Genomic DNA, 25,310 nt, shown 5'->3' with positions numbered 1-25,310 from the left:
CACACTTACTTCTCTCCTTCTTCCACACACATATATGCACTCAACACACACGTACTCACTCCTTTCCCTTTTTCATACACAGACTCACTTTCTTCCCACACATACATGCACATTCACTCTCTTCTCTCCTTCCACACAAATACATGCACACTCACTTCTCTCCTTCCACACACATACATGCACTCATTCCTGTTTTCCACAGACCTCGGACTACAGGCTGCCGCGGTGTCTGTCTGCCAACCTCTCTGGCATCCCTGGACCGGCTTTGTTGCTGCTTCCCGCCATGCTCCTCCAAGGTACCATAGGGGGCGCGCGCGCACGCCGCCCTCATCTTTATTTCCTCGTTGGCACGAACCTCAGGGGCGTCCCCCTGAAATGATGTCACGCTGCCATATATTTAAACTACTAGTTTTGCTAGCTAATCGAGTTAGCAACCCAGATTACTACGGATGGGATTCGCTCTCCATACCGAAGCTACTCTGCCACTCCAGCGTTATCTGGAACTCTTATTGCTAACGGGGTGTGTGAGTACAATACCACTGAGTCTCTCTGCTCTAAGGGATCAGGTACTCGCTCCTCGAGGGCCTGCTCTCTCTGTCTCGGAGCGTCTCCTATTCTACCTGGGACTCTGTATATTTCTCACTGTGTACTCATAACTCTCAGTCTCTTTCCACTACAGCACAGCCCAGCAGAGGATTTGCTGTTCCAGCGTCCTGTGGGATACTCGCCCAGCCGGGCTCAACATCCACTACTCACTACTGCCACCTCTGGTGGTTTCCAAAGCTGTTTAAATAAAGATTCAAATCTGTGTTTTGTGTGTCCAGAGTCTAGCCTGACACCGTGCTCCCTCACGGGACTGCCCCCCCCGTGGCCGTGGTCAGCTGCCACAGTGTCCAAGGATCCACCCAAACATCAATAACCCTAACAATGATTAAAATCTCTTTTAAGGCCTTGCCAGACCTGGTTCAGTTTTTTAGCCTCCTTCTGGACCCCTCCAAATGGGGAAGTGAAGGTTCTCATTTTTGAAAATGAATGAAGCCAGCCTGGTCACAACACGGATGAATACATTTGAGTGAATGAGCCAGGAGGGAGGGCAACGGCGCATTTTTCAATGAGGCCACGTCAGAAAAACTGGAAGCGTGTGAGCGAGTTTGTGAAAGTGTACACAACACTATAAGATCCTGCGATGCACTTATTTTAAAATCTACACAGATAGAGCAATTCTCTGCAAAGCTCTATACGTTCATATATGAAGCCATGTGGAGATGTCTGAAAGTTAGGCACTCTGTTGTAATATGCCAGTTCTAACAGTTTCATAATCAATCTTTATTTTCAATTGCCGTCTGATGCTGTGTTGCTAACTGATACTGTGTTGATCATCACTGCTGTAAAATTATCAGGTATGAACCTGAGCTTACTAATGCGAAAGGTCTCATGTCTAATGCTGAATTTATTTATGCTGTATCTGCTAGGAATAAAACACTACTTCACATTTTAACTATATTACTAGACTATGTGTCTCCACTGTTAGATTCCCAGAAGCCTATCATACCCTCATGAACATCTTATTCCATTTTAAAACAATGGCTTGTTAGTGTGCCATTTACTAAAAGTACTTTTTCTGGAGATTCATAACCATTTATTGCTTAATCATTTTGAAGTATTGCCTGAGGATTATGTTCCCAGCAGATTTGTCTGAAGATTCTTTATTCCTTTGTAGAGTCTCAGGGTTTGGGAAATGTGCCTCTGAACCTTTTCCCATCAGTTGTATTACCTTGGAACAAACTCAAAAGCAAACGGGCTCTGCTTTTACCTTTACCAGTCTCTGGCTAGTACATTGTAATGTCTATTGCTGGCGTTTTTATTATTTTACTAGCTTTATTATTTCTTCAGAGCACTAATTAACCAAATCTTAAAGATGATACACAAACTATTCCTAGTACAGGATGTATATGTAAGGACTTTCTTAAAAGCATTGTATTTGTATTGTATATTAGTCTAAGACTGAACTGAAACCACCAACCATGTAGGTCACCAAATTGCTTTCAGATGGTAATGACTTGCCAATATCAACCCATGTGTAAGCGTATAATGCTCTAATTAGTCTTAAACTGGCAATTGGCTGGATTTACTTGGTGGCTATGATAAATCAAAGCTGAACAAACCAAAAGGTACTTTCATAGGATCTGAAGCAAGACCAACTCTATCCCATGGAAATGGTCAACAGATTAGTTCTCAGGAGTTACAAATGGGGTTGCTGGGAACAACACTTCATTCCTACAATTTCAGGTCTTTTAAGCTGACTGCAGGTGAACCTGGTGAGAGAGTCATAAATTCTCGACAGTTAAGTAAGCAATTTGTTTATATGTTTGGATTGATGCTCTTGAAGATTTGACCCTGGACTGAACTTGATGTGAGTACTGCAAACTGGACTTGTGGAAAGCTGAACTGAAATCTTCTTCTTTTTTTTTTTTTTTTTTTTGCGAAAACATTCTCAGAAGTAAAGGTTCTGTCTTTTTGTTTAAACCTGGAATCTGTATACCAGGATGCCATTGTTATATTACCACTCTTAATAAAGCCCATCTTGAACTCTGCAAATGTGTGCCTTACAATTGTAGAGGTTCAGAATGGACACCAAGCTATTCTAAAAGTAAAAAGTCCAATATTCTGATGTCAATATACTGTGTCATCTAGCCTTCCTTGTCAAATTACATGTTTTGCAATGAGGACAACCATTCAGAAGAAGAACTGCCATAGTAGGTTGTAAGTGCCAAAATATTCCTGGTTTGAATCTCTGCTGCAAATCTTATCATGCAAAGATATGGGGTACTTCCAGTTTGTGTGTAACCCTTACTGTGAATTCCACTCTCAGATGTACTGCTAACATGGGGTCCTTTTAAGAGTTCCACATGTTGTGCAAATCATCATTAGGGGTCTGTCTGCCTGTGAGTTAGGATCCTAATCGTATTGTTTGCTTGAAAAAGTGGTATCCTGGAGTGACAGAGAAGTAAGCAAGCTGCAAGAGGAGCAACTACTTATCCACCTGCCTTTCTGAAGTTTCAGCTCTGCAGGAAGGAGGCAGTAGGACTGCATTTGCAAATATTTGTGCACACACAAACCAAATTGAAGTGGTATTCCCCCACAGAGCGAAGGATCAGAGCTCAGCAACATTATAGGATTACACGTTTAAATAATCTAATGCTAGTAGAGCGTTCTACATAACATTTTGTAAAAAACTGTTAAGTTAATTCATGCATATTCATACTAATATGAAAGTTACTTTTTCTTATCCAATTGCTTCAGTAAAAACTCAGCTGTTGCAATCTCTTTACAGTGTTTAATTTGTTTATTCTAATCGGGCCCCATATCATTGCATGCTCAGAAGTAGCAGGCAGACTGGATTTGTCTCCTTTTCAAAGTGTAGAAATTTGCAGCTAAATCCCATCTTGAAGAACCTTGGTAAAACTGAGGAGGTCATCGTTTGATGTTTTGTTTTTCCCCCTCCTCCCTGTAATTACCTCTTTCCACCTGGGGATCTTCAACTGAGGAGTGAGGGTTACATGTGCAGAAAAATAAAAATTACTTGGCATTCTGAAACATTTTGAGTTGCCCTCTAACATTGCTACCAGTAGTCTTTTTAGCTGTTCACTGTCAGAGCTGGTGTCACTGTCAGTTAGTAATGTTATGGCCAGCACCCCCATAATAGTTATCATCAGCAGCCTCAGTATCTACTTCTTTGTGCTCCAAAATAAAGCCCCATAATGACAATAATCAATCAGTTTCTTACATCTTTTCTCTCAAGTTACATCTGATACGTTTTACTCATCAGTCTTGGGCTATGACAACATCTTCACGCCATGATTCTTGTCTGTTTCACTTTGACAGGTCTTAGATTTCTCTGCAGAAAAACTGTACAACATAGTTCTGAAATCTCTGGGCTAAAATCAAAAGAAAATGTAATCACTGAAGATTTAACAGCAGATGATGTTATCTGTGCATTTGATATTAAAATCAATTCTAACAGATCCAAATTTGTTTCAGATTCCTCTCCAGCCTTATCAGATAAGACTCTAGTCTTGCCATCATCTTCAGAGGAAACAATTTTACAGGTAAACTTTCAGCTTTCAATAAAATTACACAAGCCAGTCTACAATTAATTTTCAAGCAAATGCACATTTCAACTACTTATGATCCTTTGCCATTGAAATACATCTCCAATCCAATTCTCAATCTTTTTTCTCCTTTATTAAATATTATCAATTCAAGTTTAGAGCTTGGCTGAAATCCGCCAAGATAGAAACATTTGTCAAAAAAAATCTTAATCCTGAGCTCTCTAGCAACTATATTTCAAACCTTCCTACTTTAACCAAAGTCATTGCAAAAGTTGTTTAGCTAACCACATTCCGAATCAGAACTTTGGTGCTGTATCCCAAACAATCAGGGTACCGGAAGGGGTTTAGCATGGTGACCACAATAACCACTTTACAGACATTAGCTTCAGTTTGGATAGAGGGAATGCAGTGCTCATTGGGTTTTTTTTGGATATGCTCTGCATTTAATGCAGTGGATCATCAACCTCTTCTCAATCTTACTGGTGATCGTAATCAAGCCTTAAATTGGTTTAAGTCCTTCCTTGAAGTCAGATCATACCTGGTTTCATGGAACAATGACCAATCATGCTCTAATCAACTAGATTCATTGTGGAGTTCCTCAGCACTCAGTATTGTTTTTCATCTTATTTATGTTATACTACTTAGCCCCTTTAATGACCTTGAATCAAAGCATGAGTTTTACTTCCTATGTGTATGCTGACAGCATGCAAGTCATAGTCAATTTACACTTGAAAACATTGAGTTCATTTGAATAATTGTTCATTTTAACAATTGTTTGACAGCGATGGCTAGATGATTAAAAGCCTTCAGACTTTAGTAAACCCTGTACAATCTGAGGCTTTATGGATTGTTGGTAAGAATTACTCTGAACCACATCCTTCCTCAGTAATGGATGGCAACCCATTTGAGAGAGTCTCTACTCTGGGAGTTCTGTTAGATTATTCTCTAAATTCTTTAGCATTTCCCATTTATTTCAAGCATCTTATTTTTTTGTATGCTTCATTCGATGATTGATTAAGAAGTTAATCAATATGATCTAAAGACTTACACACTCAATTATACTTAGCAGATTAGATTACTGTAATGCTCTTTTTCATGGATTATCTTCTATACAAATTAGAATACAAATTATTTAAACAACTGCAGCCAAATTAAGTTTTGGGAAAAAAAAAGCATGATCATGTGACACGACTTCTTGAAAAGCTTCACTGGTTGCCTGTGTCAGCATATATTATTTTCAAAATTGACTGTTTTAACATTTGAAGCCTTCAGATGGGGTATACCTCCTTATCTTGCTAATGTTATCAAAGCATACTGCCCTAATTGTATGCTTTGTTCATTACAACATGAATTATTAATTGTGCCATCACACAAAGAGTTAAAGTTAGAAAGCACAAGAAAAATTAGTTTCTACTGCAAGCACTTGGAAATCTCAACCTTTGGTCTTATGACTTGAAAAAAATAAATAAAAAATTTAGGACAGTGCTAAAAGGTTTCCTTTTCTTACAGATTTACTCCACTATTGGATATAATTTTGAATCATGTTTCAGTACTATTTATATCCATACTGCCTTCTGTTCATATCTTGAGCTATTGTTTTTATTAGTTTTAAGCCTATTTTCTTTTCTTCAATATGTCTCATATTGTCCTATTTTATTATTTCATTTTGAGAATCATATGTTCTATTTTATTTTGTCATCACTGTTAGATTGTTTTTCTTTTCAAATTTTATGTTATTTATACAAGTACATTGCTGTGTTTTTATTTTTACTATAATATGGGCAGCCAGGACTGATGCTTTTGCCCAAGCCCGCCCCTTTTCAACCACAAAATACACAACACAGATTTGGGAGTCAACAGACCGCAGCTTTATAAAACACCCCGGAACCCGAGCCATACACATATATAATCTTAATCCCCCATATGCACCCATCTGCCGCAGTCAGCAAGATGGGCAACCCAGGCTATCCCAGCCTGCTGGCTGGGCACCCCCCTGCCCCAGGCTATCCCAGCCTGTTTGAAGCACCCACTTTTACATGTCCCCCATGACTCCCCCTGCCATCAAGCAAGGAGCCGAATAAATCGACCCCTGCCACCGTCCAGCATGGAGCTGTACCAGCCACAACTGCGTACAGTTGTTTGGCTAGGGACCACTGACCTGCCCCCTGTCAGGTCAGCCACCACTTACCAAAGCACAACCCTCCCCAGTCGGCTCGGGCTACCCACCACAGGCGCAGGTGAGGATCACCTGTGACCCCCAAAGATGAGGCCTGGACTCCCGCGGTGAATGCATTCCACCGCCTCCGGCAGTGAATTCAAGAACAAATCCAAACCAATAAGAGAAAGATGCACACCATCCCCCCCCCCCCCCCCCCCCCCCCGGAAGAAACCTTTAACCAACTTCCAGGACCAATCATGGCGTATGTGGAACCCCTCTATCGAAGTCAACCAAGAACCAATCTGTTGATCAGCCTTGGCGCGACAATGATGCCAAATCTTTTGCTTGATCGCTGCAGGATGTAGAATAATGTCAGACCAACAGAGAACTGTGACTGGTAGCAGGAGAGAAACCCACCTCAGATCCCTCCGCACCATACCAACGAACCGTCGACCAGACATCTTCCCCCAATCGTCCCCCCCCCCCCCCCCCACCCAAGGTGAATGATCAAAATATCCGGAGGACTGAGACAATCCAGCTCCCGTCGCAGGCACCACAACAATTCCCTCCAAGACAACCCCGCCACCCCAACCAACAAAAGGACACCCCACACTCCCCAAAGTCAAGATTTGTTCTGTAAGGACAGTCTTGAGCGTGTGAAAAGGCCCAGGCCATGTAGGAGTGTCCCACAATCCATACAATTAGCTCACAGGGGACCGCACCTGCAAGGAGAGAAATGTTAATATCCTGTGTAATTACGGAGACCCTTTGTGCACATACCTGGTGAAAGCATCTGACTTCCACCTGCCAATACACTGGATCACACCGCCCAAGAGACCAGAAAGTGCCGCAGAAGTGGCAGCCCCAATGCAAAATGAGTGAGTCCTGAATCTTGTAGAGTCTAACCCCAGCACAGCCAAACAGGCCCACAACACTGCCCCGAACTGGTACTTCGTCAACGGCTTCAGATCCTGGTGCACTTGAAAATGAACCCCGCCCACCGGATGAATACGCCTGTAGGCGGTGCCTTTCGCCACCAGGCAAGTACACAGACCCGGTACGGGATGTAGCACCACAGAAGCCCCTTTGCCTAGCTGATCCGTCTTGGATTTATGAATACACAAAACAACAGAATCCACGCTGATTTGCACGTGCTTAAATAGAAGCCCGGATGCATCAGGCCCCTTAGCCACCAACTCGCTCACCCGAAAAGCACCGAAAAACACCTAGACAAAGGCCAGCAGAACAGAAAACACTCAAACTTGTTGTCACAAATCCTGTACAACACATCCCACAATTGACACAACATATCCTGAGTAATAGGCAGGCATTTGTCAGCCACCTGGGGAGAACCGTGAGCCCAACCCGCCAACAACCGCCGGATCAGAAATCTCCCCACTGGGAAGCCCCAACCGTGAACCCTCATAAAGAAGGAAAATCCAACTAGCTGTCTGTACACTGCCAACCTAGAATCACCCAATACTCTCTCTCACCCGCTCAACAAACCTCACCAGCAACTCATCAGATACCGGACCCCACTGCCAACCCTGACTTACCAAGAAGGACACTACTTTGTGTGCAGACTTCACTTTGCAATTCCAAGTAAATGGAGCTAGCGATGCCTGGAGCAGCATCCATGCTTCCGGGTGCCGAAGCTCCAGAGGAAAGATGGCACCAACGCTCCCTCCGGATGCACTTCTGGTGCGAGCTCCCGAAACAAGGTCCACTTGCAACAAGAGAGAAAATCAGCGATAGAGTTAGCCACACCTGGAACATGCCTGGCCCACACCGTTATGTTCAACCCCATGCAACGCAGCACAAACTCATGCAGCAAATCCGAAACCAGCATACACTTAGCAGCCCGTTTGTTGATAACCTCTACTACCCCCAAATTATCACACCAAAAGACAACTTTTTGGTACCGCAGACACGAACCCCAAAGGACAACAGAAATCACAATCGGAAACAGTTCTAAGAATGTAATGTTCCTGGTAACACCCGTCTCCTGCCAATCCACAGGCCAGATGTCTACACACCAGGCATCCTTAAAATAGGTTCCAAAACCCACCGCGCAAGCCGCATCGGTGTAGAGCTCCACTTTGTGATTAGATACCGCCTCGCCTTGCACAGTGAGCAACCATTGAAATCAGCCAAGAAGCGGTCCCACATCAACAAGTCTTCCCACAGCTGCCGAGTAATGCAAATCCGATGTCCACTTTTCCGCAGTCTAGACATACTATGACTCAGCCTATGGATGAATACCCTGGCCATAGGGATCACGTGACATGCAAAGTTAAAACTTCCCACCAATGACTGCTTCTGATGCAGTGTCATCTTCTTGGCCCGCACTGCCTGGGATACAAGACACTGTTACCTTGGCAGCTGGGAGCCACAAAGTCATCTCGACTGAGTCCAACTCGATGCCCAAGAAGGACAAGCAAGTAAAAGGGCCCTCCGTCTTGCCAACAGCTAAGGGAATCCCAAATTCTGCCGCCGTACCCTGGAAACACAACAACTGCACACATGATGCCGAAGACGCCCCCCCCACCCCCAATGAACAGTAAGTCATTCAGGTAGTGAACAAGGGTATCAATACCGGATCATACCACCACCACCACCCAATGCACAAAGGAGCTAAAGGCTTCGAAATATGCGCATGCAATGGAACATCCCATCGGCAGGCACCTATCATAGTAGAACTCATTCTGAAATCGGAACCCCAGCAACGGAAAAAAGTCAGGGTGGATCGGGAGAAGCCTGAAGGCCAACTCTATGTCCACCTTGGCCATCAAGGCCCTCACGCCACAACGCCACACCACGGCTACTGCTGACTCAAAGGACGCGTACCACACCGAACAAAGATCCCTCTGGATGTAATCATTAACTGACTTACCCTCTGAGTAGGAAAGGTTGTGAATCAGCTGGAACTTTCCAGGATCCTTCTTCGGCACCACCGCCAATGGGAAGAAAACCATATCATCCATCGGAGGGACCGGGAAAGGACCTCCGATCCGTCCCAAAGCAATCTCGCTGTGCAATTTCGCCTGGACCATGTAAGCCAATATACGGACCGACGGACATTTATGACCACCACCCACCCCCACCGGACCCTCAAAGGGGGTACAAAAATCTTGTACAAAACCATCCCACAATAAACTAGCAACTTCCACTTTAGGATACGTACCCAGCCATGACAACATGGCGTCTGAACGGATAGGGGTAGGAGCTACCCTCAAAACTTCACTTAGGAGGGTTCTTAGAGAGGGCCCTGCCCCCCCCACCCCCCCCACTTGCTTCGGACACTTGGCGACAGGTTGGCCCTGCCCGCAACCAGAACAAGCGTGCTTGAACTTGCAATCAGGAAAATTGCATGCCGAGCGATTGTACTTCCAACACATGGCAGGAAAGGCCCCTCCTGCTCAATTTCCTCCCGCTGAACCTGCCCTAGGCCGAAAGGACCGCACACCAGTGACACCAGCAGACTTGCCCACGTCCAAGGATGTAACAGACCCTACTTTAGAACCCATCTGTGTCAGCCACAAGCCAACATCCCTGGTCCCCCACGTCATGTACTTATTCTCCTCCATTAGGTCACAGAAGGGCTCATTATAATTGAGCCACGACCATCCTTCATATACCCGACTGGCATCCAAGATAGCATCAGCATAAGCCAGCAACGGCCCGTACTGGGCAGAGTCTTAATGGGCCAGCCAAAAGAAGGAGAAGGTCCAATTCAACACATTACGCGCCACCCGGCGATCCCCACCTTGTGGCCTATCACCCCTGCGCCGACTCTTCTTCACCTTCCGCCTCCCCCGCCGGCCCTCAAGCAGCATGAAAATGTCTATGTACCTCCGCTGCTGATCTTCCGATGGAGAGCTTTCGGAACATCCTCCCAGAGCTATAATAGGCTGACGAGAGCAGGAGACCCCCTCTTCTGGACCTCTACTGCCACCCCCCCGAGGACCCATGCCCCACACCGAAGACATGGACGAGTCAGACAATGATGAAGAGTTGGAAGAGCTAGGCTGGGAGCGCTTCTTCTTGCGCCAAGACCTACCACGCGCCTTGGGGGCCGCAGCACTAGCAACGACAGGCTCCAAAACTCCCACTGGAGAAGCAGAGGGCAAATTGCTCGTGCCAGCAACCGGTGGAATGACAACCCCACCCAACGCTGGTGACTCACCAATCGGACCAGCAGCTCTGCCAGAGTGAACTGGATCCACGGAACAGGATGCCCTCTGTCCATCAGCCGGACTACTCACGCCAGCCGGCGATCCTACGGGCCTGGGGATGCTGATAGCTGCAGAGACCGGATCATTACGCCACTCCTCTTGGCACAAAGGTCCTGCACCATCATCCAGCTCACTTCCCGGAGTAGGCTGTGGATACAAAGAAGAAGCAGCAGCCACAGGCCCAGCAGACCCAAAACCGTCCAGACTTGCCCGTGGTCCCTCAAAGAAATAAGGCCACCCCCAGGGCCCAGCACCCGAAGGGGCAGAGGCCTGCGCTCCCCCCCCCCCCCCACCATGGACTAGCAGAGGCACCCCAAGGAGGGACCGAAGGAGCAAGGAAACAACCTGATGAACCCCTGTACCAGGGCTGTGGGGGACCTTGAGACCATGCAGGGCAATATGGACCCCAGCCGTCCCTGGGACCCCAACCCTGTTCCACCCCCCTGCTAGCATACCGCCATTCCACCTCTGGGCCAGGGGCTAGATTATGCCCCGGATGACCCGCCCGGGAGCACCTGAGGGTGCCCAGACTGGAGGCATGGCAGCAGGGGCCCAACCACAGTCCCTGTTCCCATGCCTACCTGACCTATCCCTGTATCCAAACAGCCCCTTAGCAGACCCACCGCTGGGCCCAGGCATCGAGGAAGGCAGCACAGCCTCAGCTGCTGCAACTCTTCCCCCCTATCAGCACTGGACAGCTCCATGTGCACCGGCACCAGATCTACCGGCCGCTGCAGACTCTCGCGAGAGAAGGGGGAAGGGCTGGGAACCTGCCGTGCCTCATCGGGCAGGAAGGCCACGGCGGAGCCAGCCCCCTTCCCGCCCAACGCGGCTTTGCCTCCCCGTACCCGCGAATGAGAAACGCAGCCTTTCAACACCCCCCGCCCCTGAACTCACCGCTGGTCTGACTGCCACCGCCTCGCCGACTCGCTTGCCGTGAACCGCACACTCCGCCTCGCCCGCTGCCATCGCAGCTTCTTCAGAAGCCATCGCTCCGCCGCCTGCAAGGAAACCACAGCAGAAGCCAAACTGAGAAAGGAAGCCCCTCCTGTACTTACCAAGCCGTGATGCAGCACCAGAAGCACGGCTGGGAAGGGAGACGGACCCCGAGGAATCGGGTAGTCTCTCTTCCAGCTCCACCTCCCCCCCCTCCCAACTAAACGTATTGGGAGCCAATCAGCTCCCACCCCGGAGTGGTTCAAAGGAACCACCAATCCTGTTGCAGCAGGAAGCACAAGGAGCCCGGGTGACTGGCCGGTCACCTCGAGGCTCCCCTCCCCCTCTGCACGGCGCCATATTATCCCGGCCGGGCAGGCATGAAACCTACCCGACCTCTCAACACTGTAAGAGTGTTTTGTTTCAAGTTTTATAATTTATATTTGCACATTTCTTTGTTTTACTGATGCTAAGAAATAGCAATCAATCATGAAACTAAACTAGAGAAAATTTACTTTCTGACCTTGGTGACCTTGTTATTTTGAGGCTATAAGTAAAGTTCCATGGCATCAAGGGACTTAAATACTGATTTGTCTGGACTTTTCTGCATTTAATCAACTTCAGTTTGTCAGGTTATAGTCACAATTATTATTATTCCTTGAAAAGATTTACAGGATCTACAGTAGACAATAATAGCTTTGGCCTTTATAACTATATCAGTCACATTTTCATCCATCAGGACAATATAAGATTCAGCTAATTTGGGTAAATGTTTTAAATTTCATGAATTCAAGTTTGGAACTACAGTGCCAGTTGATTAAAGGTACCAGCAATGTTCAATATTTGCACCAGCAATCTCTGATCAACTCCATTGACTTCAATGGAGCTGCACTAAGTTTACAAAGACTTCCAGTCTCTTTAAAGGACTAGCACTCTATTCTCATCTTTTAAGACATTTACTATCACTTACTCCAGATATAGAGCAAGTGTAAATAATATATGAAAGTAAACTGCCAAATCTATATGCATACATTGCTTATAAAATAGCAACTTATATGCTTAAATGTCGGCCCCGTCCTGGAACGCCCCTAACCCGCCCCTTTCTACACAAACAAATTTACTCGGGAACCCTTTCTTACACGTGTATGCTTGAGATGTATAAAATAGCATATATGCAAGTATATACAATTTATTTATTTATAAAACTTATTAATGGCTTTCCAGTTTTTATAATAAAAGCTTTCAAAGAAATATACAGAGACAAATTAAGAACTGTAAGATGATAAAACAAATTAAAACATAACAATAATTTTGGTGCAGTCATTGAAAAAGAATAATTTTGAAATCTAACCTGTCAAACTCTTGACTGAGGGAAGTTGGAACCATAATGTGAACGTGTATTTCTGAATGAATGGTTCTATGAAATCCTGTCAAACATATGAGATGGACCTGTAAAATCTTGAAAGTAAGTACTAAGGGCCTGATTTTAAAAGGGTTACACACGCTGGGCCTATTTTAAAAAGGCGCGGCAGCACACATAAAGCCCCAGGACGCGTGTAAGTCCTGGGGCTTGCAAAAATGGGCGGGGAGGGGGCGGGGCCAGAGGCAGGCACAAAAGGTAAAAAATCTTTTGAGGGGGGTTAGAGTAGGGCTAGGGGGGGGTAAGGTTAGGGGAAGGGGTGGGAAAGTCAGGTTAGGGGGAAGGGAACGGGGGAAGGCAGTGCAGCTCGGCGCGCAAGGTGCACAATTGGGCACCCCTTGCATGCACCGACCCCTGATTTTATAATTTGCGAGTGCCTGCTCGCGCAAGTCATAAAATCGGGTGTACATATATGTGCGCCAGGTAGCACGCGCACATGTACGCTCACGCACAACCTTTTAAAATCTACCCCTAAGGTTTTAAATTTACATTGAAGCCTAACCGGCAACCAGTGTAATTTCATATGAAGGGGTACAGCTGATTCTCATCTAGAACAACCTAAGAACAATCTCGCAGTCATGTTTTGTATGAACTGATTTTTATGCATGCAGCGTTTTGAAAATTCATCTTTAAGTCTACTTCAGTGTTCCAAAATAATTGTCCTATGTTAGCCTATTGTTCAGAAAGACATTTGTATTATGTGAATAAATGTCTCGTTATATGTTAAGTACTTAGATGTGAACTGGTGTCTCTCTTCTGTTGCTTCCTTACCTCTTTCTCTCTCTACATTATTGTTTCTGTCTCCTCCATCTCTTCCATGTCCTGTATGCCACATCTCCCATAACTTCTCCTATTGCAGCTGACACATCTCCATTGTCAATGTCTATAACCCCAACATGTTCCATTTCCACTGCATCCATCTCATTGATTCCAGGGAGGGTTTTCTACCATCCTTTTCCCTGGAAAGCACCAGTATCTAATCTTTTGCTTTCACTGAGCATCTGCAGTGGTGGTGGTGCAAGGGCGAGCTATAGCATAGGTGGTACTCTGTGCTGGCAATTAGAGGATATTAGGGTCCACCTCCTTGCAGCCCTGGCTGAAGCAATCAGGAGGGAAATAGGATGTACATAGTCTGGCAGGGATATAAAGCAGTCATAAATCAGCTTCATAGTGCCTGAAAGGATTTGTGACCCTCTGCAGAAACATGGTTTGCCCACAGCACTATTCCACTTCAATTCTCAGAATCCCTGCAGTGATCTTTGGATGAACTAACCACATCTATAACAGCAATGATCATGGTAATCATGCCACTAATTTGGACATAGATGCTTTATATGTAGGGACCTTCATTTTCAGTTTTTGTTTTGTCTGGAAATTTGTCAGTGTTTGTTAACAAAAACAAAAATGGGAAAAATCAGTGGCAAACAAATCTGTGGCAAACAAAGGAAAATAACGTTTGTTCTTCTTGTAATAAACACTGATAAATTCTGGGGAAAAATAAAATGAAAAATGAAGGTCCCTATTTATATCATAATAAAGCAACTACTAACCAACATGACTTAACCTAAATATTGAGAAGACAGAAATAATCATGCTGTAGAAAGAACAACCCTCCGCACATACCACCACTCAACCTAATGAACCAAAAGACGACAATCTCCCCTGTCACCCATGCCCGCAACCTAGGAATCATAATTGACAAGGAACTATCCTTCAAGAACCACATCACTGCAAAAATCAAAGACGGATATCACAAACTCCTAACCCTACGACATCTAAAACCTTTTCTTTCCCCAAACGACTTCAGAACAGTCCTTCAACTACTCATCTTCTCCAACCTGGATTACTGCAACTCCCTGCTGTTCAACTTACCTCTCACCACCATCCAACCACTCCAAATCCTCCAAAATACAGCCGCTAGAATACTCACAGGAATTAAAAAATACAATCACATTACTCCAACTCTCATATCATTACACTGGCTCCCAATAAAATACAGGATAGACTACAAAATACTATCCATAATATACAAAATAATATATGAAAAACAAACAAACTGGCTAAATGCATCCATAAAACTCCACTCACCAAACCAAAATCTCCATTCAGCTAACAAAGGTCTATTAAAAATTCCACCTGCTCGCCACAAAATACTTACCTCAACTCAGAAGAGAGCCATATCCCTAGGAAGCCCCGAACACCCTCCCAACCGAACCGAGAACACAGCAAAATTTTAAAACCTTCATAAAAGAACTAAAAACTTGGATGTTCACCAAAGCCTACCAAACCACCCAATGACTCTAAGTTATAATTTCCCTCCCTACCGGCCCATATAAACATGAAGAAACAATACAAACCACGTAATATAACCTGTACAGTTTAACAATCGAACCATGTTTATAACGCCTTCAATAACTGTTAGCAAGCATGTGAAGTTTTGAACACTCTGTTAAACATCAAAACTTTGTAAACCATTGTGATGACGAAACCGAACGACGGTATATGAAACTCGCTAGATAAATAAATATCAGATTGTAGAACCAGTGAGGTCAATATTTAAAGGTAATATGCTGGCTAAGTAAGGACTTTGTCAGTTAGATCAAAACCTTTGAAAATTGACCTGGTTAACTTAGTCACTGACTTAACCCTGCCCCTTAAATTTTCAAAGCAACTACATTTAATTGGCCAATCTTCCTAGGTCTAAGGGCAGGGTTAGGTCAGGGAAAGAAAAGTAGGAAGCTAATTCTGAATTTAAGTACTAGCCTCCTAACAAAGCTGACCAAAGTTAGGTGCTATGAAAGCAGACCTAAATCTGGTTGGATATTTCCCCCAACTCTCACTGAAGTTCTAAGTGGTGCAAGAGGCCAATAGCCCCGTGTTCTAGGGATGTGCACTGAATTTTTTTTTTCCTGTCATTTTTGTTTTGCATTATTATCCACGGTGCGATCACTGCTGGCTTTCGCAAACCAATAGCGCCACCGTGAAAGGTGGTGCTATTGGGTGCGTTACTGGCGGCGATAAGGGGCCTTACCTTTTCACTGTCAGCGATTATCTTCGCCACGTCCACTCCAAATCCTCCCCTTCTAGTGCCAACTCCACCCCAATCTAGCTATCACACGTGAAAGCTATAGAAAATGACCCCCTTAGGGTCAGATTTTGTAATCTACGTCCGATTTTATAACATGCGCGCACAGCTGCGCGCATGTTAAAAAATCCAGGGTTGGTGCGCGCAAAGGGTTGCACACTTGTGCACCTTGCATGCGCCGAGCCCTAGGGGAGCCCCGATGGCTTTCCCCGTTCCCTCCGCTCCCCACCTTCCCCCCCCCCTACCTTTTTGTTTCTTTATTTACTCCTGCCTCTGGGCAGGCGTAGGTTGTGCATGCCGGCCAGACCGCTGTGCCAGAGGCTTCAGTCCCACCTCCACCCTGCCCTGCCCCCAGCCCACCTACTCCCTGTCCATTTTTTCAAGCCCTGGGACATACGCGCATCCCAGGGCTTGCGCGCGTCGCCAACCCTATGCAAAATAGGTTCGGCGCGCGCAGGAGGGTTTTAAAAGGGTTACGTGTGTACGTTACGCGCGTAACCCTTTTAAAATCTGCCCCTTAGGGGTAGATTTTCAAATAGCGCGAATTGGCCTACTTTTGCTGGCGCATCAGGCGCAAGCAAAAGTAAGCTGGATTTTAGTAGATACGCGCGGAGCCGCGCGTATCTGCTAAAAACCTGGATCGGCGCGCGCAAGGCTATTGATTTTGTATAGCCGGCGTGCGCCGAGCCGCGCAGCCTACCCCCGTTCCCTCCGAGGCCACTCCGAAATCGGAGCGGCCTCGGAGGGAACTTCCTTTTGCCCTCCCCTCACCTTCCCCTCCCTTCCCCTACCTAACCCACCCACCCGGCCCTGTCTAAGCCCCCCCCTTACCTTTGTCGGGGGATTTACGCCTCCCGGAGGGAGGCGTAAATCCCCGCGCGCCAGCGGGCCTCTTGCGCGCCGTAGCCACGCCCCCGTACCCGCCCCCAAAACGCTGCCGACACGCCGTGACGACCGGGCCCGCCCCCCGACACGCCCCCAACATGCCCCCCTCGGAGAACCCCGGGACTTACGCGAGTCCCGGGGCTCTGCGCGCGCCGGTGGCCTATGTAAAATAGGCTCACCGGCGCGCAGGGCCCTGCTCACCTAAATCCGCCCGGATTTGGGCGGATTTAGGCGAGCAGGGCTCTGAAAATCCGCCCCTTAGTGCGCACTAACTATTGGTAGTGCACACTAACTCAAAATATTAATTTTATGAAATGTTGTCCTTTTTTTTTTCATTTTGGGGGATGCTCCTGAAACAAGATAAAATATACAACTTTGTTGCCATTGTGTATTTCTTCTAAAACAAATTACATCCCTGTCATGTTCCATGCTCCCTTTCTTCTGGGCACGTGAAAACATTTATTTATTTGTAAGATTTCTTATTCATTGTTCCCTGAAGGCCAAGTCAAAGATCACAATACTCAGGAGTGGATTGGCCTATCGGGGGATCGGGCTTCCCCCTGTGGGCCAGTCACTCCATCACATGTTTTTTGTTTAGCTACCTGGGAAAGAAAAGAAGAGAGGCTGCTGCAGCCTGAAGAGAAATCTGTGAGGCCATGGCAGAGCCCATTCTCCTGCATCCGGAAGACAGCTATGTGGGGCCGTGATAGAGCCTATTCTGCTGTGGCCGGGAGAGAGGTCTGTGAGGCCATGGTAGAGCCCATCTTGCCTTGGCTGGAAGAAATCCATTCGGGGCCATGGCAGAGCTCATCCTGCCACTATTGGGAGAGAGGCTGTGAGGCTGCGGCAGAGCCGATCTTGCCATGGCAAGGAGAGAGGCTTGCGAGGCAGTGGCAGTGCCCATCCTGCCCCGGCAGGAAGGCAGGCCTGCAAGGCCATGCGACCCTATCCCCCCAACATTGCAGGAGAATGGCAGTAACAGTGGCTTTCTTCCATCTCTTCTGGAAGTGAGGAGCAGCGTTGCCATCCAACAGCAGCCAAAGACAAGGCCCAGAAGAAAGGGGAAGGCCGGAAAGCTGTAGATGTGTATATTGGTATGTGTGTGAGAGATTGTGTGTATATATGTGAGAGAGAGAGCACCTGGGTGTGTATGTGAATGAGAGAGTACCTGCATGTATGTATGAGACAGTCTGCATGTGTGTGTGTGTCTGCTTGTGTATGAGACAGCAAGAGAGTCTGCATGTTTGCATGAGAGAGCCTGCAGGTGTGAGTTAGAACCTGCATATGTATGAGAGCGACAGAGCCTACATGTGTGTGTCAGATACTGCATGTGCATAAGAGAGTGAGAGATCCTTCATGTGTGTGAGAGACTGCATATGTATGATAGAGCGAGAGAGCCTGCATGTGTATGTGAGTCTGTGTGTATGTGAGAACAAGAGAGATTGCGTGGGTGTGTGAGAGCAAGAGAGCCTGTGTATGTGACAGCATATATGTGAGAGAGAGTCTGTGTGTGTGACAGCGTGTGTGTGTGTATGAGGGGTGGAGAGAAAGGATAAAGATTGTGAGGCCTCTCCCCAAATCCATAACAATTCTGTGAGTGACTAGGAATCAAAAGATGCCAGGTATGGAAACCTGGAGATTTTTAATCCTATTATTTTAAATTTTGGGGTGTTATTTCATGTGTTTGCTGTTTGAAATATAAAGTATTTGGGAAATATTAGAAAAAGTGTGAATCATTTATTTACTGGATTTTCGTTGGCTGTTGCCTGCTTGACTTATTAGTATGGTTTTAATATTATGATGTTTTATATTTCTTGACTTTATTGCTTAATATTTTATGAGGAATGATGATGTTTATATTTTTCCATTGTTGTCCTGCATAATACAGTCTTGCTTGCTGTGGTTTCCAGAGCAAGTATGTGAGTGAGAGTGAGTGAGCGAGCATGTGTGTGAGTGAGAGAGAACGAGTGAATCAATGAGCATTTCTGTAAGCAAGAAGACTGTTTAAACCAATGAGCATGTGTTTGAGCAAGTTAGTGAGCATGTATGTGAGCCAGAGTTTGTGAGCCAGTTAGCATGTGTGAGAGTGAATAAAAGGGAGTTTGTATAAGAATGAACATGCATGTTAGAGAGAGTATATATATGAAAGAGAGGAGAAAGTTAGTAGGGATGTGAATCATTTTTTGACGATTTAAAAAAATCGTCAGATATTTTTAAATCGTCAAAAATCGTTAGAGTCGCGATACAATAGAAATTCCCCCGATTTATCGTGAAAAATCGTAAATTGGGGGGGGGGGAGGGCGGGAAAACCGGCACACCAAAACAAATCCCCCCCAAAATGTTTTAAATTACCTGGTGGTCCAGTGAGGGGGTCCTGGCATGATCTCCCGCTCTCGGGCCATCGGCGCCATTTTGGCTGCCACTAATATAAATGGCGCCGATGGCCCAATTTAAAAAAAACAAAAAAAACAAAAAAAACAAACCACCTGACCTTTTAAAATTGCCCCCCCCTAAACTTTTTACACATACCTGGTGGTCCAGGGGGGCCGCAGGCAGCGATCTCCCGTTCCCAGACCATCAGCTGCTCTAAACAAAATGGCGCCGATGGCCCTTTGCCCTTACCATGTGACAGGGCAAAGGTAGAACCGGCGCCATTTTGAATATTGGCAATACGGCCTGAGTGCATGAGATCGATCCCGGACCCCCGCTGGACCCCCGTGGACTTTTGGCCAGCTTGGGTGGGGGGCCTCCTGACCCCCACAAGACTTGCCAAAAGTCCAGCGAGGGTCCGGGAGCGACCTCCTGCACTCGGGCCGTATTGCCAGTATTCAAAATGGCGCCGGCACTACCTTTGCCCTCACAATGTCACAGGGGCTGTGCTATTTTGGGTTAGTGGCTCTCCCCAGTCTCAGCCAGGCCTTAATATTCTCTTTTTATAAGCCCAGGGAATGGTATGGGTCACTTCTGGTCTCCCCTCCCCTGGAGTCAGTAGGCAGAGCAGAGCCTGGGAATCATGGAAGCAGCAGACTGTGTAGCTTGCAGTCAATGGGAATGCACTAGCGTGGTGGGAGTGTTGCGGACAAGTGGAGGCAAGCTACAGGCACAGGAAGTGAGTAAGCCAAGAGGGAGTGCCTATGCGGTGTTGGGGAGGCTTTTGTCTGAGGTGACAATATTGAGCTCTAAGGGAAGCAGCTGGCTGTGAAATCAGTGAGTCTTCTAGAGAATGGGATTTGGAAAGGAAGGGGGGCTGCTGCAGAATGGGGACGGGATGGCAGCAAGCAAGAACTTTACACCATGATGCAGCAATGCTGAACTAGGGGCACTCGTCATGTGAGCACGTAAGCAGCAGTACAACAATAGCATGTCAGAAAGAGTGTTTGTGTGTCTGTCAGAGAGAGTGAGAGAGACACACATACCCACACACACTTTGTCTGTGAGAGAGAGTGTGTGTGTGTGTGTGGGGGGGGGGGGGGGCGGATATCTATCTCTCTGAAACAGATACAAACACACACTCTCAGTGTGTGGGTGTGTCTTTGTGTATCAATGTGTATGTGCAAATAAAGTTTCTGCAATTTGAAAATCTGTTTGTGACTGAGCATGTGCGTGTCTGACACTGGTTGGCAGTATCATTACTTGCAACTGGTTCAAGAGCCAGACTGGGAATCCAGGATATATTCCTATAAGAGATATAAGAAGATGTGAAGGGGGGCCAACCAATTTGCATGGATGGAATGGGGGCTGCAGCTCTGCTCACCCCTGGTCTAGAATGTGCTCAACTTCTTAGTTATTTAATAAAGATTAAGTTTATTTTGGCTCAATTCTGCCAGGTTCCAGGGTTGACTTGGCGTGCTTTTGGGAGCTGTTGACACGTGCTGCAGGGAAAGTGCATGAGAGCGTAAGATACCCCATGGCCGTTTTTGAAAAAATCTCCCAGGCCAATATTTCCTGCAGTCCAACCTGACAATACATAAAACAAAAGTACATTTTGTAAACAGAAACCAACATAAAACCATCAGTTAATAACAACAAAAAATAAAAAGTTAATAAAACTTAAAAAATAACAACAAAGGAATAGACTATTAGAGTTACAGAACCTAACGAAACATCAGAAAAAGCTAGCTCAAATAGCCAAGTTTTTACATGTTTCCTAAAGCAAGATAATCTGAAAATTTCCAAAGATGGTTTGGCAGAGTGTTCCACAAAATAGGAGCCATACAAGAAAAAGCTTTTTTTCGGAGTTTCTAATATTTTATTTTTCTTTAAATGAAGGAACAGCTAGGAAATTTTCTTGTGATGACCTTAGTGAATGAGTTGGAACAGAGTGTAAATGGTTAGATAAATATTCTGAATTGCCCTTCTTTAAAGCTTAAAAAAGATCCACATAAGAATTTTAAACATAACATGAAATTCCACTGGTAGCCATTGTAATTTGTTTGGTACAAGAATAATATCATCACTCAAACTCAAATTGAATTGTAGACGAGCTGCCAAATTTTGAATAAGCTATAGCCGCCAAAGCAGTATTTTTGGAAGTCTGGCATAAAGGGCACTACAGTACTCATGTGAAGTAACAAATGCATGAATAATATTTGCTAGATCTTTTTGAGAAAAATACAAAAATCGTCATATAATTCGTAAATAGTAAAAAAAAAATATTTCTACAGCAGAAACTTGTGACTTTAAAGACAGATTGAAATCTAATACCTAAACTTCGAACTTGATGTTTAATTTCAAGAGAAGAGCCATCCAAATTCAACATAGGTAGCAAAAGCTTTAAATTGGATTCCTTAACTCATAACATTTATGTTTTTGCAGTGTTCAATTTCTATTTTTTATAGCTTAATCAAATAGAAATTATTTTCAGACATTCATTTACCTTGTTAAAAAAAATCATCATGGGGCTCTTCTGCTGATGAATATATTTGAACATCTTCTGTGTGTTAAGACCTGAAACTTTAATTTTCTAATTAAAGGATAAAATGGTTGCAGCAGAATTGGGGACAGAGCAGATCTCTGCGGGACACCCCATTCTAAATTCCAAGAGTCAGAAACTGAGTTACCCAATATAACTTTTTGAGATCTATTTTCTATAAAAGACTGAAGCCTTCGTAACAGAGATCTGTGAATCTCCAGAGTTCCAATTTGTTCCAATAAAATACCATGCTCTATCATATTAAATGTTGAAGTTAAATCAAGAAAAAAAAATGAATGAATCTCAAACTGCATCTATCTTTTTAGGTAAATCATCCATTAGTATTCTAAGTGCCATTTCAGTACTAAGAATTGCTCTAAAACCAGATTGTGAGGAATCAAGTCCATGTTTATCATTTAAAATGTTCAATTATTTTTTCTAAAAAGGCAAATTTGCCCCTGGTCTATAGTTTGAAATTTGAATAGGATCTGCATTTTGCTTTTTACAGAGAGGTCTCATTAGTGGCACCTTTAACTTTTCAGGAAAACGTCCCATCTCTCAGAGAGGTGTAACTCCTTCTTGGCAGATGACACATATCCTGAAGGGCCATAAAAGAATTTATAAATGGGTCTGTGTCCTCACACTTCTCATTCCTCTATCCTGAGTCCCCAAGGTGTGTATCTTTTCTCTGGGGGTGAAGGCTATCCTTCTTGGCCCAAGAAGTAGTGTTTTCCCCTGTGTGTGTGTATTACCATAGCTCTTGAGGGCAGGTACACTGACAAACTAGTCAGGACTCACTGGGTGGATGTTAAAATTATAGTTTACTGTAATTCCTTGTAATAGAATCAAGAGATGCAAAACATTAAAGGGTAGGTTTTAAAAGAAGCTTCCCGGCGTGCGCACATGAATGCGCCAATTTTATAACACATGTGCGCCGGTACGAGCATGTTATAAAATCCGGGAGCCGCATGCATATTAAGGAGCAAACTGGAAGGGAACTTCCCTACCTCCCTACCTAACCTTGCTTCCCCTTCCCCCCCCTTCTCCCCATCCCCTAAACCTACCCTGCCTTACCTTTTTTTTTCCCCTTTATGTTGCTGCTCCTCTGGAGCAGTAGTAACTTGCGAGTGCCGGCAGGCTGCCGGCGCACGCTTCCCCGGCACAGTGGCTAATGCCCGAAGTACCGACTGCCTCAAACCTCTCCCCGCCCCTTTATCTGGGCCCGGCACTTTGGCGCTTAACGCAGTGCGTGCAAGGCCCGGCCACATGCATAACCCCTGTTTTTTACGCGCACAAGTGATTTTAAAATCTGCCCGTAAGTGTCCAGATATTTCCAGTGGTCCCAGATTTATATGAGACAGGATCTGAATACTCTCTGAGTCTGTGGAAATGTCCTTCCAGGCAAGGGCTTGGAGCCCAGGTATCCTCCATTGTAAGGAAAGATGATTTGGGGTATGGGGAATCCTAACAATGACCACAGCACCTGAGGTCCATATTGCAATATCCTGTGTCCCGGGGTGGAAACTCCAGATGGGGGTCACCTGATGTTTCTCCTGTGATGACTCCTCTTCAAATGATAAAGCCGGCCCCTCTCCAGGAGGAAATGCCTACCCTGGAGACAGTTACTCAGTCTCCAGGGAAAAGGAAGGGTCAGAAAAAAAATCTCCCTTTCCCCAAGAATGGAAGAATACAATTTGCAAACTTGAATTAGGATCTCTTCCCACACTGGGTACTGCAACGTCTCCTTATGCTGGTCAGGAAAAATATACAGTCCCTCCCGACCACCCTGAGCAGGGAATTCAGCCTGCCAGGAATGGAACAGATCAAAAAGGTAGAGATCAGAAAAACTGCAAAACTCACTTAATGTCCTTTTTTCCTCCACGTCCTGTTACAGGAACTGGCAAGGCATGTGTCTCTTTTCTTTTTTTGTCAGACTGGGAGCCCAGCTCAGTCTGCATATGTGAAACACAACCTTCCCTTTCAAATACAACCTACATCTACCCTCCACTCTCCTGGACTAGCCCCCACCCCCCATGCCTAAGGGATGTCCAATTCCAGACAAACTCTGGGGAGGTACTGTGATGAATGTTTTGTCCCTCTGCAGCTCACTACCCAAGGGCTGGGACTAGGGACATCTAGTGGAGACCCCAAGGGGTCTCTACAGAAGCATTAATCAAACAATTAATAGGGCAGATCATCAGTTCTTTACATTATTTAATAAGGCATGGAGAGGAAGGATCAAAAAAATTCCCATACATATAACATGTCAAAGAAGATAATTGTTTGGGAATTATCTGTGCTCATTCTAATTTTTTTTATCTTTGCTTACAAAATAATCTGCAAAATCAGATCAAGTTAAATATTCACCATTCATGTGTTTGTTGTTGTTTTTTTTTTTTTTTTTAAATATTGAAGAAGAATCAAGAAATTTATCCATTATTTTACAAAGGTCATGTGAACAGAGCATAGATTTCTCTAATTTAGAAGAGAAATATTGTCTCTTAGCATCTGCAACATGTTGATTATAAATTTTAGAGAAGGTTATAAGAACATAAGAATTGCCATACTGGGTCAGACCAAAAGTCCATCAAGCCCAGTATTCTGTTTCCAACAGTGGCCAATCCAGGCCACAGGTACCTGGCAGGATCCCAAAGGCTAGTAAGATTCCATGCTGCTTATCCCAGAGATAAGCAGTGTATTTCTGCAACTCTACCTTAATAATGGTTCTAAAAGATTCACCTCAGTTGTTTGAGTTTTTCTCCGTGAACATTCCAATAGTTTCAAAATTATTTTCATCTTCCTTAATTTTTCCATAAACCAAGGAGTATTTTTATCGGAGTTTAATATCTTGGTGGATAAATGTTTCAGCTATATTATCTAAAATATCTACTAAATTCTGATAAGAATCCACCAAACAAGAAATAGGAAGAGCTTCCTCCAATATAGGTACCACAGCTACAGCCTCCTGGAACTTGAAAACAGAAATATCCCTTCTAGTTCTAACTTTCTATAAAGACTGAGATGGAATAGAACCTCTAATCATACCTTCTGATTGAAAAATGTTGGTGTGACTAACCTGATGGAATAATAATCAAATGAGAAACCCAAGATGAAATAAAACAGGATCTAGCAAGAAGAATAAGTCCGCTATATTCTCACCTGAATGAGCTGCAGCTGTTATCCATTGGCTGAAGTTATAAGGCTCCATAGTAGTTGGAAAATCCAGTGGAGCACCTGTCAGCGATACATTGATGTGAATATTAAAAGCCCTCTAACATCAGTAATGAAGGGCATTCCAAGAAATATTTGTTAATAGTTGTAATACTTCCAGAAGAGAGCAGGGGCCCCTGAAACCCCTCTCCCCCTTTCACCCACTGGGGTTCAACAAAATTAACAGGGTTGGAGGGGGGAGGGGGGGCAACCAGCACCTCATAATCTGGCCAACATTATTAAACAGAAACAGTGCCATTCAGGATTCCCCCTCTGGATACTCATCGAAAACGCGCGTCCAACCCCCCCCCCCCCAAACCTAATAGCGCCTGCAACATGCAAATGCATGTTGATGGC

At 45.0% G+C, this 25,310-nt stretch overlaps 1 long non-coding RNA gene across 1 annotated transcript in view; it reads left to right on the top strand.

Moving 5' to 3' along the window:
• The first annotated feature begins 2,190 nt into the window (after positions 1-2,190).
• The window catches only part of LOC115087388, a 41,523-nt gene continuing 18,403 nt past the window's right edge, over positions 2,191-25,310 (top strand). The window contains exons 1-2 of the long non-coding RNA XR_003855510.1: positions 2,191-2,318; positions 4,042-4,109. This is a non-coding gene — a long non-coding RNA (uncharacterized LOC115087388). The remainder of the gene's footprint in view (positions 2,319-4,041; positions 4,110-25,310) is intronic.

This window comes from Rhinatrema bivittatum, chromosome 1 (genome assembly GCF_901001135.1).
Source record: "Rhinatrema bivittatum chromosome 1, aRhiBiv1.1, whole genome shotgun sequence".
NCBI classification, from domain to species: Eukaryota; Metazoa; Chordata; class Amphibia; order Gymnophiona; family Rhinatrematidae; genus Rhinatrema; species Rhinatrema bivittatum.
The sequence above is the reverse complement of the archived record's forward strand: the minus strand, read 5'-3'. Positions and strand labels throughout refer to the sequence as shown.